General features: G+C 37.3%; 1 protein-coding gene across 1 annotated transcript in view; it reads right to left on the bottom strand.

The window, feature by feature from the left end:
• LOC129733177 (cGMP-dependent protein kinase, isozyme 1) overlaps nt 1-17,265 on the bottom strand; it is a 118,625-nt gene extending 101,360 nt beyond the window's left edge. The window contains exon 1 of the mRNA XM_055694802.1: nt 16,571-17,265. The gene's annotated coding sequence lies outside the window, so the exon portion shown is untranslated. The remainder of the gene's footprint in view (nt 1-16,570) is intronic.
• Nucleotides 17,266-19,239: the final 1,974 nt, after the last annotated feature.

The following is a 19,239-nucleotide window of genomic DNA, read 5'->3' as shown; positions in this document are numbered from 1 at the left end:
TTACATATTTTTTAGGTCAGTAAAGTGCACCTTACCTTCGAGCTGAAATCATTTTAATTATATTTACAGCTTTCATAAAATTCTCTGAATATCAACTTGAATAAGCTGGGGTGAATAATACAATATTGTTGTGTCTTCTTCTAAATTAGAACATGTGCAGCTTGCTGCTTGGATTTAATAACATTTTTTTACAACCGTCCCACTTCCAGAATTGCACTTTTCCAAGCAATAAATAAAAGTTCTACTTGTTCAAGAAAAACGTTGACAGCAGCGCGTTGGCCACTTGAGCGAACGGTTGAGGAAGAAGAAAAAACGCACGCGCGGCAATAAAATGCCAACAGACGAGTCGACCGAACGGTAACACCGCCGCCGCAATCCGCCGCTTAGGACCGCTCAGATACACAGAGGAACGCGTGGTCATCGCGTGCAACCGAAAACAAAATGACACAAATTGTGCTGGGAGGGGGCCGGGTTCTAAAAATAGTGTGAACCAATGTGTTTTGTGGGCGAATGATTACCTTCACCTTTCTCTAGCATCCAGTCACTCTGCACCCGGTGTCGGGCAGCCGTGGCAGCGAGAAAGAATTAATTTGTTTTATTTGCTGCTGCCGCTAGGTAGCATATGGAGGAGGTCACGGTAGAGCAGTCAAATTCAGATGTCCCAGGGGACAATTTCCGGCTGCGAGGATGTTATTTAGGTAATTGTTTCATTTCTTAATTTGAAGACAAAAATCGAAGAACCAAACACGAAAGCATACGTGTTAGACAGGTGTTTATGTGCTGAGTTTATTATTTTTCCGACTCAGCCTTACAGGCTGAGAATCTTCTAATCACACTTTGCGAAGCAAAGTTTACCGATGCAATAAATTGCCTTGGTATGTGTGTGACGGCTGACAGATGCGTTGCGATCGGTCGTTGAGATCACCGCTTCGAGTGGAGGTCGGTCATTTTATAAACATTATTATTCTCTTATTTTTCACTAGTTGAACTTTCCCGGCGATGCTCGGGGTCAAAGGTGTCAAAGATAGTTTTTTTTTATATTTCATTGCTGCATTAGCTCAACTCACTTCAAAAATATAATTTACATCTTATACTTCCATCATCACTTTAAGTACTTCAATATTCTGAGAACGCACAGAACGGAAATACCCGTATTGGATTGTTTTTTGTGATTTTGGGCTGATTTACAGAAACTGGAAGTCACCATTTTGGATTTAAAAATGACGTATGGAGTTCAACTTTCGAAAGTATTGAAATTGTTGGCCAAATATCATTTTGGAAGTCAGAAATTTGCATGTTTCACGTATTTTTGTGAATAATATCTCAAATTTAGTAATCAGATACTTGTTATTTTTCTTCAAATCTCTTTTCTGAACGTTGACAAACATTTTAATGAAAAAAAAACACGTGTCATCGCTGTAAAATGACGTATGGAGGTCCACTTTCGGAAGTATTGAAATTGTTGGCCAAATATCATTTTAGGTCATTTTCCTGAAACCGGAAGTCGCCTTTTTTTAATCCACAAAACTTCGTGGAAAATAAGAAAATAAAAGATTTTTAATGCTTAAGCTGCCTCTTTATCGATATTCAAACCAATGAATCTTAACCTTTCCTCCAGCTAAATATCCCAAGAGTTCTAGTTTGGATTAACGTAAAAAAAGGAAAACAGTAAGGCGTCTTACACAAATTACGTAACGCATGAAGGGGGGGAGGGGGGTTGAGTCTGCATTACTTATTGTTACGTAGGGGGGACGGGGGGTAGTATAGACAGTTACGTAACTGTGATGTTTGCTCGAAATTGAAAATTTGATCAGCGTTACGTAATTTTAGAGGGTGAGTCATGTCGAACGTTACCTATCGTTACATAGGAGGAAAGGAAGTCTGAAATCTAGATCATTAGCGTTACGTAATTTGTGTACGACGCCTAAGGTTAAGAGCTGAATGACCTTCTGGTTAAAAGCTCTCTAATAAAAATCAAATTCAAATTCAAAAGTACAAAAGTAAATCGAATGCCGTAATATGTAACTATTCACAAAACTACGAAAACATCAGAAATGGTAAATGTTTATGCTTGAGACATGGATTATTCTGCAAAAAAAATGTAAATGGTGAAAGAACAACGAACATAGTATTGAAAAAAAAACACAAATAATTGAATTTTGATTGCGCATAAGAAGTCAAGATTTCGCATGTATACGTATAATACGAATAAATTTGAAAAAAAGGATTTTCAGGTGTTTTTCTGTATTCTGTATGCTGTATATGGTCCTCGTGGCTCTGTGGTTAGCGATGTCGATTGTCTCCCACACGGTTGTGATATCGGGTTCGGTCCCCGATCAGGTCGAGAGTCTTTTCGAACTGGATTTTTTTTTTTTTTTGACTCAGCTCCGGGGCACGGTGTACCGTTGTACTCATCCTACAACATGCAAAATGTGCTAAAAACAATATCGATAACGAATCACATGTCATCGCTTTAAATTTTGATTTAGAGGCAAATTCAGCATAAAAAGTCATGAATTTTCATGTTTCACGTAGTTTTGTGAATAATATCTCAAGTTTTAGTAATCATATACTTTTAATTTTTCCTCACATGTCTCTCCTGAACGTTCACAAACATTTTAATTAAAAAAGAATCACTTTTCATCGCTTTAAATTTTGATTTAGAGGCAAGTTCAGCATAAAAAGTCATAAATTTGCATGTTTCACGTAGTTTTGTGAATAATATCTCAAGTTTTAGTAATCAGATACTAATTATTTTCCCTCACATGTCTTTCCTGAACGTTAACAAACATTTTAATGAAAAATAATCAAATGTCATCGCTTTGAAATTAGATTTAAAGGCAAATTCAGCATAAAAAGTCATGATTTTGCAAGTTTTACGTAGCTTTGTGAATAAAATATCAAGTTTTAGTAATCAGATACTTAATATTTTTCCTCACATGTCTTTCCTTAACGTTAACAAACATTTTAATGTAAAAAAAAATAACATGTCATCGCTTTAAATTTTGATTTAGAGGCAAATTCAGCATAAAAAGTCATATTTTTGCTTGTTTACGTAGTTTTGTGAATAAAATCTCAAGTTTTAGTGATCAGATACTTTTTTATTTTTCCCCAAATGTCTTTCCTGAACGTTAACAAACATTTTCATGTAAAAAACCTACATATCACCGCTTATTTTTTTGATTTAGAACGATTTCAAATGATGGTGGTGACTGTACACCACTGAGACGGAAGCAATAACATCAATAAGATCAAACGTTACGGAATTCCATTTTTATATAGTAGATTTGTAATACAACTTTGTTGTTGAATCAAACCACGTCGAACACTCAAAACTTATCAACAAATTTCTAGTTATTTAAGCGCGTACTGAATTAATGACCTCATACCTTCATTTCTAAAGAATTTTGGGGGGGAATAAATTGCCTAGCGTAAGATCAAAGTACAGAGAAGCTCGCCTTCGCCTTTTCTCAAGCTCGAACACATAAAGCAGGAATAATAAGAATTATTGGATTATACGAACTCTTAATTCAGATCAATTGATTAACGGTTCTATTTGTTTATTCAAACGGAATCAATACGTAAACAACAAACGCTATTCTTACCAAGCGGTATCTTGTTTTCCGTCAACCGGTGCAATGAAGATTAAATTGCTGCCAATACGAGTCGCCGCCGCCAGACTGGCAACTGGGCAGCGCGCGCGAAAGTTGATAATGATCAATTTAGATGACTTGCATAAAAAAAGTGGATCGGTTCTATGGAGCCGATAAATTACACCGAATGGCACAACTAACATTGATCTCTATACTGCGCGCGCTTCCCGTGTGAGTGCAGGTAATTGCGACCGCATTGCTCATTCTGATGGTGACTTGAAGTTGATAATGATGTGTACATTACATAAATTAGATGGATACTTAGAGGCAGCGCCGGACTTTGAACAAAAGTGCATTTTGTTGCGGTTTATCATCGACCGCCGCTCAGGCGTCGTCGTGTGTGTCCAATGCACCTTAATTGAGGCTGACAAGCATTTCCTTTCAGCTGCTGCTCCTTTCAAATCGAGTAAACAACAGCGGCTGTGGCGACAGTTTCGAAAGGAAGTTCGTAGAAAACAGCACTTGTAAATATTATTCGCTTATATGAATTCAGGTATTATCTACCGAAATTAAGTATGACTTAATTTTCCACACCAGTTTTGGCTGGAATCGTTTAAAACAAAAATCGAACCAATAAAAATAACCAAGGCGAGACGATTGGTCAAACATGTACCTTGATTACGGACGATAATCATGCACAATGAAACCGATTTATGATATTCGATTAGAACACGATTGTTGCTAGATGCCCCACTTAGCAACATACAAAGAACCCACCATCGCAAGATTTAAATAGTCAAACAATGACTGACCTTCGATTCCATTATTTTAGCTGCAATATGCAAACGCGGAAAGAAGAAGGAAATCATTATTGATGAAAATGCAACCGTTATCAGCTGTGCTGTCGCATGACCGGCTGACAGATCAGTATAAATAAACAGCGCCGGAGCAATTTATTCAGTCAGACAAATTATCACCGAAGCTTGATAAATAACCGATAAGTACCTGATACCAACCGGGATGGCGTTCACCTCAGTTACCCTTGGACTCTTCAACGCCTTCAACGAGGTTCATCTGCAAACTCCTAAAGATAGAAGACCTCAACTTAACCGTTTAATCTCCACCCACAAACACGTGGAAAAGCGACGCATCATTACACTATCACTGTCAAGTACCCCAAACCGGTTCGCTGCAATCTGCCGCCCGATCACGTGCTTTACGTTTGTTTGATTGCACTTATTGCGCGACAAGTAGAAAGCTTACATTTCAATGCTTCACCTCGATCAATCTGTCACGCATCGATGACGCGCCGCTTTACTAACGCATCGCCGCTGTCATTTTGTGTTCTGAAAAAAACTTCACTATCGTACGCCACGCCTCTCCACCATCGAAAACTAGCCGATTTTTGCATTCGCTAGGGATTGCGAAATATTACACATTCGTAGGCTTATTTACTTACCGCATCTGGTACGAGAAGCAGTTCTTTACCTATGCATTTATGACAGTGGTGAAAAGGTGAATACGACAAAAAAAATCATTTCCTCCGAAACGCTAATCTAATCGAATGCATGATTGTATTGTGATTGATACTGAAGTAGTTTTTTTTTATGTTTCATGATAAGTGCACATAATATTGGTACTTCAATACGGGTGAAAAAAAAAATTGGCGTTAAAGCCTTGGTTTTTGGAACATAAGAGGAAGATTATATTTTGTTGAGTCATGCTGAGGAGGAGACCTTCAACACTCAATCTGCTCAAGATTTCCGTTCAACGCTTGCACAGAAAATCACCCTTCGATGTTCAATCTCTTCCAAAATTTCCGGACTAAAAAGCGTATTGAATTAAAAGCCTACATACATAATAAGCTGATACTGAATCTCAACAGAATTAGGTATACTGAGCTAGTAAAAATTTCTTCTTTAAAGTACCATTGCAGTTAGAACTAGTTCTACAAAACTTTTATGAACTAATTACACAAGAAATACCATCTTCATCTTTGCGTTGTTTTTTTCTCTTCTTCAAAAACTTAAGTTTGTATCATTCTCTCTGCACTGTCTTGCCTTTTCACTCTTTCTTCCTCAGGATATCTCTTTGCTTTTTGCTTTTTTTGCTTTCCCCTTTGTTTCTATCACTCTCATTTCTCCATTTCTCTTTTTATCATCCTTTCTCTATCATCTACTTGGTCGCCTAACACATTAACTCCATCTCCTCTGCTACCCTTCTTCATCACAAGCCTTCACCAATTTTTCTTTTGAACCTTCACCCGCTTTTCCTAATAGCAATAGTTCAGCAACTTTTCCAAACGTATTTTTAATCCAAAACACTAGTTTTGACTCTTCACCATCACCGTGTTTATTAGTTGTGACGGTTTTAAGAAAGCGATCGATCAAAAAACCGATCACAGCAGATTGGACGTTTTATAATATTTCTGTAGAAAGATTTACACTAAAGCTGATTTTCAACTGCAAACAGCAACATTCTCGCTTCAGATATTCACTTTAAATAGCAAACTTTTCTTAGAAAATATTCGGTACAAATACTGCCTCAAATTTGTGTATACGTAATCTCTTACAGGGTGTTCAGTAAGTTCGAATACACTTTTAAAATATGTTAAAAAATAGCCAATAAGCGATTGAAACGGTTTTATTTTTTTAATGCCAAAGTTGGGGCATTGAAAAAATAAAACCGATAAATGCTTTATTGCATCTTTATCAAGGGTTCTATAAAACGAATTGGTTAAACTTGCATAGTTACATCAAATTTACAGGCTTACAGAAAACGTTGTTTTTCGTCCGTTGGTCTATGATTAACAGTCACAGTCGTCAAAAAATTATAGTCTTGCATCAATGTATCTAAAAACATTCATTAGTCAAGAATTATAGTCAAAAAAACACACATCATTTGTCAAATTTATTTCTATGCTACCGATACTACTGCTGACTATGCCACTGGTCATTTTCTGTTTTCCTACTCAAATTTGGGAGGCATTATTGTGGGTCTAATCTATTAGGTTGTGATGAGTTGGTATTTGTCTGTAGTGTAATTTATGACTAATGTATGTCACACTGTATCCGTGGGATTTCAACTACCGGAATATGTTGCCCAGTCGCTCACTTTCGCAAACAACTTTACTACGAGGTAACGATACTCCTTAATCGAGCGCAGTAAACAAACCACAAATGACAGCAAGTTGACACCGTGCGCGTCGGTTAGCCTAAGCTAACACAAATATCAATACACAGAATGTACATGGTGCGCACCTGCACAACGATAAAAGTTGTATTCGAACTTACTGAATACCCTGTAGTCATCGTTTTTCAGATTATAGATGGTGTGTTCAGCTTCCCGTAATCTGGAAGACGTTATCTCGGACTTTAAAATGGCACCCGAAACTAATTATTGGGAATTTGAATAAAAATAATTAAAAAATCGCTAATGAACTGGTAACAAGGCTCACTTGCATTATTTATTCTAATTGTACTTGCAACACTGCAACCTTCACTGCACTTCATATTAATTGTAAAAATATTATTTAGGAGTATTTTAACATTTCCATCAGGTAGGTATTAACCATATTCTTGTCACCAACGTCATTCCCATACATTATACATGAAGCCGTTTTACTCGAGCACTCTGGCTCGTTTACATCACTGGTCAACACAGGTATGGCTCTTAATCTCAAACTAGAAAAAAATGAAAGTTTATAGGTTCTTAGCCATTCCTGTGAATGTTGGTGCCCCCAGCTACCAACATTTTTTTCCAGAGATTTAAATGAATTTTCTTGTAAACACAACATTGAAGCGACGAACCTGGCGGGCAATTACTATGCGACACTCTCACGTAAGTTGAAGCCTTTTTACACTGGCTAGAGGAACCAAATTTCACAAGAATGGTTTGAAAGCTATAATCTTTGTAGGGCACTAATTTCGAGCTTTAGGGCAGCATTTTGTTTCGCTTTGGTAGACCAGTGTTATTCGTCGAAAGGCTGTCAGTGCTTTCGAAACAGCCGAATAAGATCCGTTTACGCGAGATTAGTTATTGCTGCCACTGGTACCTATGTAGAAATGGAAGAAACTAAGAACGTTTGTTTTGTTTTAAACGTGTCATAGTTTTTGTGCAGGACATCAATGTCACGTCCAGACATGTTTCAGCACATTCTGGATAACCCTAAACTCAATATAATAAGAAACTCCCAAAGCATCTGTACTGAAACCAATGCAGTACAATGAACGGAGCTTGGGCACACATTTTCAGCACAAGCACCACCATCATCGGCAGCGGCTTCAGGAAACAGTCGCCGTGACGCCATCTTGGATTTTATAATAGCATCAGCCATAGGTTTCTAGTTTCTGGGTTAAGTTCCGGTTCTAGATACATCAACATGGGGAGTGTTTTAGTTTTACAAAACTTGTTATTTATAGCATTTTTGTAGAACATTTCTAATGTAAAACTTTCTAAAAAATTGCTATGGGCAACCCAAATTTATGAAAAAATGACTTTTTTAAGCTACAAAACCAATCTTTTGCACTTTTTTCAATTCTGTTGGATTCCTACATTTTTCCATATATTTTTTTATTTTTGTGGGGTTGTTTTTGTATATTTTGCATGGTTTAGTTCAGTACCGCATTCAGTTATTTGACTTTGGCAACCTGAGAACAATTTTTTAGAAAGTCGAAATTTTCTACAACAGCGGTTCTCAACCTTTTTTTGTCCGCGTACCCCTTTGCAAAATTTTTCAAAATCATTGTACCCCCTGGCTTCTAATGTCCTCGCAGAGTGGGAGAAAGTAGTGGTAGATCACGTTGTAGTAGTCTAGTCCAGGTTTCAAATTGGACTTTAGTTTGTTTTATTGCTACAGTCATGTTTTGAGAGCAAGTTTGAACACCAACTGAGGTATTATAAAAAACATTGCTTTGTCCGCCATTACTGATTTTTCTTTCGCTTACTCCCTAGAGGCTCTCGCGTACCCTTAGGGGTACGCGTACCCCAGGTTGAGAACCGCTGTTCTACAAAAATGCTATAAATAATATTATCTTTCAATTTATGGCTGAGCACCTTGACTTTTTCAACATAGATTTTTTGGGACAGCCTGCTGTGTAGTGCAATTGACCAGATTATCATAAGAGTATGGTCTAAGGAACAACTACCTACGGATTGGTTGTAAGGACTCATATGACCTATCTAAAAGTAGAAACCTATAGGGGGTAGACAAAATGATTGAGACAAGCAAAATTTTGTCAATTTTTAAATAGCCAGAACTTCAAGAAAAATGAATCAATTTCGATGAAACTGGTTCCATTTTTCTAGAAAACTATTCTAGTTTTAAAAAAATACTAGGAAATTTGACGGGATGAACGGACACCGGGAATTATCCGTAGTTTAGGAGTGTGTGTCAAAATCTGGACTCTTGCAACGCTTAGAACTTTTTTGACATCTTGTTTCTTTCAGGTTTATATGTTTCCAATTAACTAGAATTCATTCCGAGTTTATTGGTACCCAAAGGTTGAAAATCTGTCGGAGAACCAACGAGATATGAATTATTTGAGTATGGGTGTTGTTTTTGGCAGTTTTTTATTTCTCTTAATGCTTTTCATTTTTCTTGGGCACCCTAGCAAAACTCAATAAATACCACAAAAGATCAAAATAATGGTCGCAGTGGTCCAAATCTTACAAAAAAAAACTCAATAAAACTTTGTTGGTGTGCAGGTCTTAGTAAACGTAGCAACTTTGCAAACATTTTTTTGAAATTTATCTGGACTAACATTTGAAAAGATTTGAAGTATTTAAACCTTTTTCTTATGAATCAACATATCTAAATAATGACGAAAGATAGAGAATGATTGTCAATGGATAACTTCTAGAAAATTATCTGAACTATTATTTATAAAAATTAAAAAAATTAATTTCATATCCTAGATTTTTCAAAACGAAGGTTTTAAGATAGACAATTTAGTTGCCTTAAACTCATCAGAACAAACCACAGTGAAAACTCTTAAAGAAAAAATGTTTTTCTAACAAAAACTTTTTCGTGTACTCTGTACACAACAGCAAAAAACTGCAAAAAAAAAACAAACATAATTAATTAATATCTCGATGGTTTTCCGACGGATTTTCAACCTTTTGGTACCAATGAACTCGGAATGAATTCTAGTTTATTGTAAACATATAAACCTAAAAAAAGATGTTAAAAAAAGTTATAAAGTTGCAAGAAGCCTTTGTTGGAAATTACCAATGCGGTTTTCGAGTGGGGCGATCTACAACGGACCACATATTCACCTTGAGAGAAATCCTCGACAAGTTTCGAGAACAAAACTTGCAGCACATCATCATCAGTCAATAAACAGACTTCAAGGCAACGTACGATACAGTTAAACGCAAAAAGGTGTGGCAACTAGTGCTAGAACATGGTTCTCCAACCAAATAAATTAACTGTTACGTGCGACGCTTGACGGTTTCACATCATGCGTCATGACAGCGGGCGAATTTTCGGACGCGTATGTGACGTTAGAAGGTCTGAAGCAAGGTGACGGACTCTCGAACTTTAGAAGGTGCAATACGAAGGGCAAATGTGCAGAGGAACGGCACCATCATCACGAAATCCCACATGCTTCTAGGCTTCGCGGACGATATTGATATATGTAATTGGTGTTAACCGTAGAGCAGTTGAGGAGGCCCTTACAGTTCTTAAAAGGGAAGCTGTGAGAATTGGACTCACCATAAACACTGCCAAAACAAAGTACATGGTGGCTGGCAAAGGGCGTGGTAGTTCTGCGGGTGTTGGTGCTGCGGTGGAGATGGATAGGGATACTTTCGAACTGGGTAAAGGCCGACGATTTCGAGGCAGACCTCGCACGCGCTGGATGTGTGCTGTCAACGAAGATACCAGAGCAGCAGGTATAAAGGGAGACACAGGTTTGTATTGCTCTAATCTTCTTGACGAAGACGACGAAGAAAATTTTTACCGACTTTCTAAAGCCGAATTTTTCACTGTTCGTTTCACCAAACAGTGGGCCGATGTGTGATGAAAAAAAAAAATTTTGTGAAGAATCCTGGAAAATGTGGTTTTATTGAAATTTGTTCTCTATGTGGAACAAAAGCTTAAAAACATTCAGAATATACATGAACATTACCTTTTCTACAAATGAATAGTGCGGGTTTGTGACAATGTCTGAATTAGGATCCCAATGGAATGTATGAGAAAAATTTGATCTTTAAATTTTGTTTAGCGGTAGGTCTCAAAAGTTTTGTCGTCTCGTAAATAGTCTCTATGCCAAATTTCAGCTCGATCGGACCTCGGAAAGTCGTGTTTCATAGCGAATAAAATTGATTTACAAGGCACCCTGATGAACACGTATTGGACCACTGTTTGGTAAAACGAATAGACATTTTCCACCAAGTGACGCCATCCAAGTTGTAGTGCTTGTGAAATATCGATATTTAGTACAAAAAATAATTTCATTTGTAAGCTACTAGAATATATCAATATTTAAAGTTTCAACTATCTTTTTTATATTGAAAAATTGTGTTTTGAACTCATTTGCGTAAATTGCTCTCCTCCCTACGGAATGAGAAGAGAGTGGAGGTGCCCAGTAGTTTTTTTGTGCATAACATTCACAGTTATCATATACAGAAAATGGAATATCGTATCTCAGTTATGCGAAGAAAATTCTAAAATACTTTTCGATAGATCGAACACCTGGGCCATAAGGGTTAAGTAACGAATTTGTTACGTTGTATTCGTTATAGCTTTCAAAGGAAGAAGTGAAACTTTTGCATGTGATTGTAACGGCCATTATTAGAGAGTCGTGATCTCGAAACATGTGCCAAATATTGTAATAACACATACTACTTGACTACAAACAATTTTATTGCTTACTAAGTAATAAATTTATTGATAAGGGAAAATTTTTCATTATTGCTTTAAAAGTTTTGATAGTTTTGCGTGCACTATAAGGGAAATTTAGTATGTTTTCCATAGCTTTTTCAGCAGCCCAGAAACTGGAGATCACCATTTGAATTTGAAAATGATATGAAATATCATTTTCCGGTCACCAGAAATCAACTTCCAGCCTTCATACAAGACCGAGAATTCTAAAATTATCTAATTCATTCTATAATGCACGCAAAATCTAAACTTTTTACCACTCTTTCTTCAGTTTATTATTGGGGGCCCAAATAGTCCCACCATCAAATCAACATCTCGGGCAAATCAAGTCAGCATGTAGACGTTTGGACCAGTTTCATGTTCAAATTAAAAAGGGACCAACTATACCTGGATTTTAAAAATGGTGGGCTACGGTTAGTTGATCCAGAAGCTAAAGCATAGTCATTATTTCTAAAAAAATATTTTTTGTACAAATGGAAGTAATATGAGAGAGTATTACTTGCTGAATGATAATATCCGTTACAAGATTTCACGCAATGCTAAGTACTTCAGTGAAGGATCTGATTCGAGCAAGCCATGACCGAAATCGGTCGTACAAATTTTCGCTCGCGTGTTATATAGGAAGAAAGCTGCTTTAATGTTGTGCGTGTTCGTTATAAATGTTATCGCGAAGTGCGTTTATTTTTTTAAATTTACAAGTGTTTTTTGGAAGAGTTTGCGGCTTGTTGTGTTATGTTTGTTGCGAAACATCCACCAATTGAGTGTAGTAATGCCGTAAACATCGATTGACAAAATGGCTGCAATAGCATATAGAGTGGTACTACGCCACCGTCGCTTGCAGCTGGTTTTAGTTTGCTTCTCATCACTGTGTGTTGTGTGTGTAGAGAGAGTTGAACAAGGTGGAAAATTGAACGTCGAGAGATGATGAAAAATTCATATACCTAGTTTTCGGGAGAAAAATTGGACGAAACGGGAATCGAGTGTAGTGAAATCGATTTAGTGCGTTTTATCGGTGAAATTATGATTGTTCTAGCGGAATTGGTTAAATTGTTCAGAAAACTTTAGATTGTGTTTTGTCTCGCGGCTCTTTGTTTCGCAGTTTCGTGATGGTAGTGTGCATATCTGGATAGTGTGTATCAAATTACCGGGACTGCTGCTCGCACTGGCCCAACGATTCACAAATGTGAAGGGAATTGGAAGATAAGTATCGGTGTTTGTGTTCTTTTACATGCAATCTGAAGTAGAAGTGGGCAAAACAGTTCTTTACCGAAAGCGACTCTGAACCGGTCACTCACCGTCTCAATAAACGCCTCATAGTTAACAATTATTCGCGAGATTGATGGATCGTGCTGTTTCGGTAAACTTCGGTCTCGGGCGAACCATCCGTTTTAGCGCGCAAAGAACCGTGGTTCATTTTCTTGAGCCGTTCGATCAATCGCTCGAGCTCGGCTTACCGAAATGTACTATTTTCCGTAATGAGCGCGTGCTAAAAATCTTTGAACGTGATAAGCAGAACGTTAGTAAATATGAATGAGCCAGAATCGGTCAGTTAAATATTCCGCTCCACTTATATATCGATTGTCTAACTATATAGTCAAATATTTATTTACCGCGCGCGAGATTAGGAAATATATGATCGTTACCGTTTTGCAATTTATGATTTTTCTAGCTTTTGCGCAAATATTGTTACAAATAAACTTTTCTCTCAGTTCACCATATTGTAATCTTATAGGTGGAAATGAAACTAGCTCATGTATACTCGGATTGTTATAGATTTGGCCCTTTGTAAATAAACACTGTTTGTATTATGTATGGTTGTATATTTGCATTTTTCAAATTATAAGGCTTTGAATGCATGCAACTCTGCCAGTTTTCATACTTGATAGGTGTCACAGGTTACTCATCGTATCAACGGACTCGTTCAAGCGCTATATAGAAATTGTATATTTTATGATACAAACCACGCACACGTGTACGTGGCCCCAACAACTTACTTGTAGCTTGTTGGTTTAATTCGATTCCATGAACGAAATTATAAATTTTGTATTTCTTCCAAGTAAACCACACACATTTTTCCATGGTCTTTCGTGTTTTAATCGGTCTCAAATCATGAAATAGTTTTTTTTAAATAGACGAACAGTATACGAGAAATTTATTAGGCATAAAGCCAGATGTGCTGGTGACCAAATATCTGGATACTCCGCGTCGATACCATCCATGAGATCGTATTTTCTACAGATTGATCATCAACGCGTAATAGTTGTTGGTAGCCAAAAGGGTCACTTCAACACAACATAAGAGTGGAGGGGCATTAACGTGGATACAACTTTCGTGATTCGTAGCTTTAGTAACATTATATAGTTGACTAATATAAATCAATGAAAGATACGTTTCGGTTTCACGGTTACATACGGTTACAGTTACATTATGACCTCGTAAGGAGATGTCCGAACATTTGAGTTGTCTCAATTCAATTGTAGGTCCGGGATCAACTCAATTATAGGTCCAGTGTGCGTTCAATCATAGGTCACGTGCGTTTCGTTTTTTCAGTGTTACATCATCAAACAGAATGAGTTCGGAACCCGTTTTTATTTTCGCGGTAAATATAATTATTTCATAGGCACGATATTAGTTGTTATGAACCCGGTGCTCGAAATCAGCGCATCGTTTACCAAAACGAACCCAGCTGCAAACCCTTCCCTCACCTCCAACATCCCAGTGATTTCTCGTGGAAGTGCAGAGGTGTTCTCGGCTTCCAACAAAGCGAGTATCACGTCAACATGTTCCTATACATACTCCTTCTTTGACCTGCATTCGGATGCGGCCGGCGCTGGTATTGCCTAATATAAAGATTAAGGTCACCAGTTTTAACACATTGAGGATGAATGTTAATCCCAAACATCATCCGCTGGTTCTCTGTGTTATTACAGCTGATCTGGCAATAACGGAGTAGCAACCGCGGGCGGTCAATCATGCTCATGCTCATGCTCAATGCTAAGTACTTCAGTGAAGGTGTTTATATTAAAGCAAACTATTGTCTTGATTGAACCCATCTTATGTATAAGTATTTTATCGACAAATTTATTAATTATTGTTTTAAACTATTTTAATTTTTTTCCTCAACTCCGCCATTCATCATTTTAAAATACGTAATTGAAGTTAGCTCTGACGAATTTTAGAATATTGTCCTGCCAATACTATTATGTATTAGCATCCCAATATTTTCTCTAATTACTTATGTTTGAACTTATAAACGTGCGAGGTTTAAAGGCCAAAGAGACAACGAATTGTTCTTTGCTTCTAGTGACTGCAATTATGGTGTAATCACGCTAACAGAAACCGGTTTGAGATGGCTGTACCGATTCCTTACAACTGTTTGTGTTTTTGAGCAACGGAAGTTTCTAGCGATGCGGAAACAATTCTTCATGTTTCCTGAATTCAAAAAGGTTGAAAAATGATTCGTTAGGAACTATAGAAGAATTACCAGCCTTTCTGCTGGATCTAAGCTCTTCGAAATCATCGTTCGTGGTGTAATTCTGAAAAGGACGGAAAACTATATTCCAGTTGATCAGCATGAGTTTATGCCGGGTCGTTTCATGTCGACTAACTTGATCTAATTTACAAGAACTTGTATCTTATATTGACGCTGCGTATACAGATATTAAAGCCGCTTTTGACACAGTAGATCGATGAATATTAATCGAATAAATCTGTCAAAACAGACAATGCCTGCAAATACTGTTAAACACATTTGGTGACAGGTGTAACAAAAACAAGCTAACAATAAGTAAGTGGTTATAACATTCCATCGATGTTTGTGCTCATTTTTTTTTTATCAGATAAATGGATCTGTTGAATCACAAGCTCACGTTCAATCAACTTTATATCGGTATCATCGGCAAAGCTTTGAAACAACTTGGTTTCATAACCAAAATCGCCCCAGATTTGATAGACCCACACTGTCTGAAAGCATTGTACTATGCATTAGTTCAACTAATCCTGGAAAGTGCCTGCATTATCTGGAATCCTCATGACCAATGCTGGAAAGACAGAATAGAACGCGTTCAACGGAGATTCGTTCGTTTCCCTCTGAGACATCTACCTTGGAGTACACCTAATAATCTTCCTCGATAAAAAAAATCAAAATTGTCAAAAGCATATTTTAGAGTAAAGTAACTATACACTATATCTCAAACTAATAAAAGCCTGCTATATATTTTGGTTTTTACACAAGATTTATCTGTATTAAAATATCAACACATCATTTTTTGTAAGGTTTGTATCCATCACAATCTGGACACGTTTAAAAAAATTCAAAATCCCCCAATCGTAACGAAAAAAAAAATCTACGCAGAATTAACTGTTATTATTTGACGAAGTTTTCATCTGCCGTTATTAACAATAGCAATCCATGTTCTGAAAAATTTTAAATAACTTTCAGGATTGGTTTCCATACTTAGCCTTAGCTTTAAAAGCCAATCTTTCATCACCACAGGCATACTCAGGAAGAGAATTTACGAGAAAAAAGGCCTGCAAAAAGGGTTGCTGATGTCTTTCATCGAAGGCCACGAGAAAATTCTTTGTTTTTTTTTTTTAATTAGGCATCATGCCACTACGGTCGTGATGAGGTGGTATGGAGCCAATAATGGCCTATAATATTCCTTACAAAACATGGCTGCCTGAATTTGAGCACTGAGCGGTCATATTTAAAAAGAAGTTACAAGCTCTTGTATTCAAATTATTGCGGAGACAGACGCGTTCTAACGACTATCAATAAAACGCCCACCCACCACGGAAAAATCTCCGAACGACAGAAGCGGGTCAAGTGGACACCTTGAAGAAATTTTACTTGACAACTGGTATTGACTTTCTCTTTCTACTATTCAATTGTTGCGACAGACTAGTATAAACATGCATTAAAATGCTTGTTTTTGGCATAAAAGCACGTTCCCAGCAATCAAAACAAGTTGTCAACAATAGCACTAAAACAAGGTAGAGATGTTAAAATTCCATTGCATTGTAAATAAAACGTGCAATTCACACTTAGAAACAATGACAGATGATTGATGGGTTGATATGAACATCTACTTACTTTCGATTAGTTTCGTTCTACTGCCAGCTTTGATGATGTAAAAGTGATTATTTTGCTTTCAAACAACAATATATCTTATAGCCGAAAAACAGACATTAATAATGGTAACGCGTGGTAATCTACCTCCGGCAGCTCACAACAAATCAAGCGAACACACCAATAATGAACCCAACCGACTCGTAATCTTCACCGTCACTGCTTTAGTTATGATTGCCATCGGATCGCGTTGCCGTCAGTTCTAACCGGTTCACCAAACACAATAAGGGAAAACTAGTTTCTTCTCTACTGACGAATCTATCACTTGCAGTGATCTGAGTAACCGCCTTTGGCGGATTTACTATGACATTTCTACCTTCCGACTGCGCTGACTGCTTGTCATCTCCAACCCTCCGGTCGGCACGCAATTTTGCGACAACGCACACACGCACTAACCGGCCGCGCGGAGGCGTTCCGTCAATCAAACCTCCGCCGGTAATCTTCAGTCACTTCACTAAGCCTCTTTTTCACCCAAAACCGTGAGTGTTGTTATCGAGCGCGATGATTAGCGTGAAAAACACACTCACACGGGATTTCGCACCCGTTTTGTGTTGTGTTGCTGGATCGCTTTTCGTGCGCAACACCGAACACCCGTTCTGCTTCGGTTTCGGTAGTCAACTAACCAAAAGGACGGCACACCGGCACTCCCGAAGCTTAGCTAGAGAATGAACAGAACATACGCCACCACCGCAATTGCCATGATAAGTATTTTTTTTTTCTTTTCAATTCCACCAACCCCCGGAGGCGGTTGTGTTTCTCTACTAGCGCATCCTTCTCCATGCCTACCCCCAGCACCCTTCGCGTCACACCCTAGTCACAGTTTTTACACAATTTACCGCTGTGGAATCATTTTTTTATGTGTGTACGCGCTTACCGTACGCGGATATCGCGTGTTTAGCCGGTGAATTTGGTTAGGCTGAGGCTAAAAAAAAATTGAATGAACTCACCGCTGTGCTACTGTTGTTTGTGATCAGCTGTAGGAAAAAATAAATAATTCAGGAAAACATGAACTAAGACTATTTTAGTAACGCTAATAAGAAATGTTCTCTTTATAGAATGGACATTTGGTTTTCAATATTTCAAGGCTAATACCTAACGGAAAATTATAAACACTGCTTCAGTGTGTACAGATAATGTTTATTTTGGCAACACAGCTTGGAAATGTCAAAAGAAGTGCAAATTTATAGGGCAACGGACGGATTAGTATGTCGACAAACAGATTAATTCTGCACAAATGGTGTTCTGCAATGCTATTGGTGGGCGAACAAATTGTGAAGAAATATGGAAAAGCTTATTCTCTTGAGAACTTACCGCAAACTCTAAGCAAAAACTACACAGTAAACCGTAATAAGAAGGTTGCAGCAGTGCGTCTCTTGAAATCAAAATATTGCCCAACAAACAGAGCTTAAGTCCAAAATGACTTATGATCTTATAAATGTCAGATCAACGAGTTTTAATGAAGAACGCAACGTTTGTCTACTTTAACACAAAGACATTTCCGCGTCCGCAGTTATTTTTAACACTGTACGGTGGACAAGGTGTTAGTATGGCAAGCGATTTGCTAGTGCGTATTCCACAACGGACACGATTAACGAGGAGGACTTCTCCATTTACTCTAGAGCCTGTTTATGCCAAAGCATTAAATCGACTTCGCGGGTCACCAATTTTCCAATCAGCAATAACACAATCGGATGATAGTTTCAGGCTGTCATTGGTTGGATTCTCCATTGAGATGTCAAAGTATTAAATTGATCATTTTTTGGCACAAACTCTCTCACATACGGAAAATAGACGAAACTCCGATACGTAAATGTCTTGAGGCGGTAACAAGTCTTACAGAACAGTAATCTCATGCGATCTAATGGAGATTCAAGCTAGGGTCACGATGAGATGAAAGATTTCAAACGTGAAAATCTGTCATACCACTGAAAGGACCATGCATTTTATTTTAAATGTGAAAACTGATATCACTTTTGTATTTAAGTTGCGTGATATTTGTTTCAACTTTTTTAATTTGTTTGAGACATTTACTAAAATTGATTTTTTTTTTTGCTTCAAATAATGCCGAGAAAAAACTGCAGACCAGTTATAACCAAATTATTTTAATACCTTTTTAAAACAATAAAATCGTACCAAAAAAAACTTCATCAAGTATGAACACGTCAAAATGGGAATGCAAGCGTCACGTTAAGTTCGAATTGAAAACAGTAAAAAAATATTGTCTAAATAGGAAAAACTAATTATGTCCAAATTGCAGGTGAAATTGTTATAAGGGTCTAAAAATTATATTTAAAATGAAATCAAACTATCCAAAAATGCAGTCAAAATTAAAATTTTATTCAAGCCTTAGAAAAGTTTCAACTGTAATGAAATTAATCGAATTTTGAAATATTCGACAACATCATAACGAAATTATAGTAGAAATGATGCAAATATTGAGATTAAGGATAAATAAGTGTCGGGCAAAGAATGCTAAAATTGTAATGAATCCTCTCACAGAATTTTGAAAAGAGGTAACGCAAAAAATGTAGGTAAATTTTTAACAAAATTGCAGAAGTGGCAACGACTGTGGTAACAAGGCCGGATTTAGATGGTAGGGGGCCCGGGGCAGATATTCTCGTGGAGCCCTCTAT

The sequence above is a fragment of the Wyeomyia smithii genome, chromosome 3 (assembly GCF_029784165.1).
Source record: "Wyeomyia smithii strain HCP4-BCI-WySm-NY-G18 chromosome 3, ASM2978416v1, whole genome shotgun sequence".
Lineage (NCBI taxonomy): Eukaryota > Metazoa > Arthropoda > Insecta > Diptera > Culicidae > Wyeomyia > Wyeomyia smithii.
This window is presented reverse-complemented; position numbering and strand designations above follow the sequence as displayed.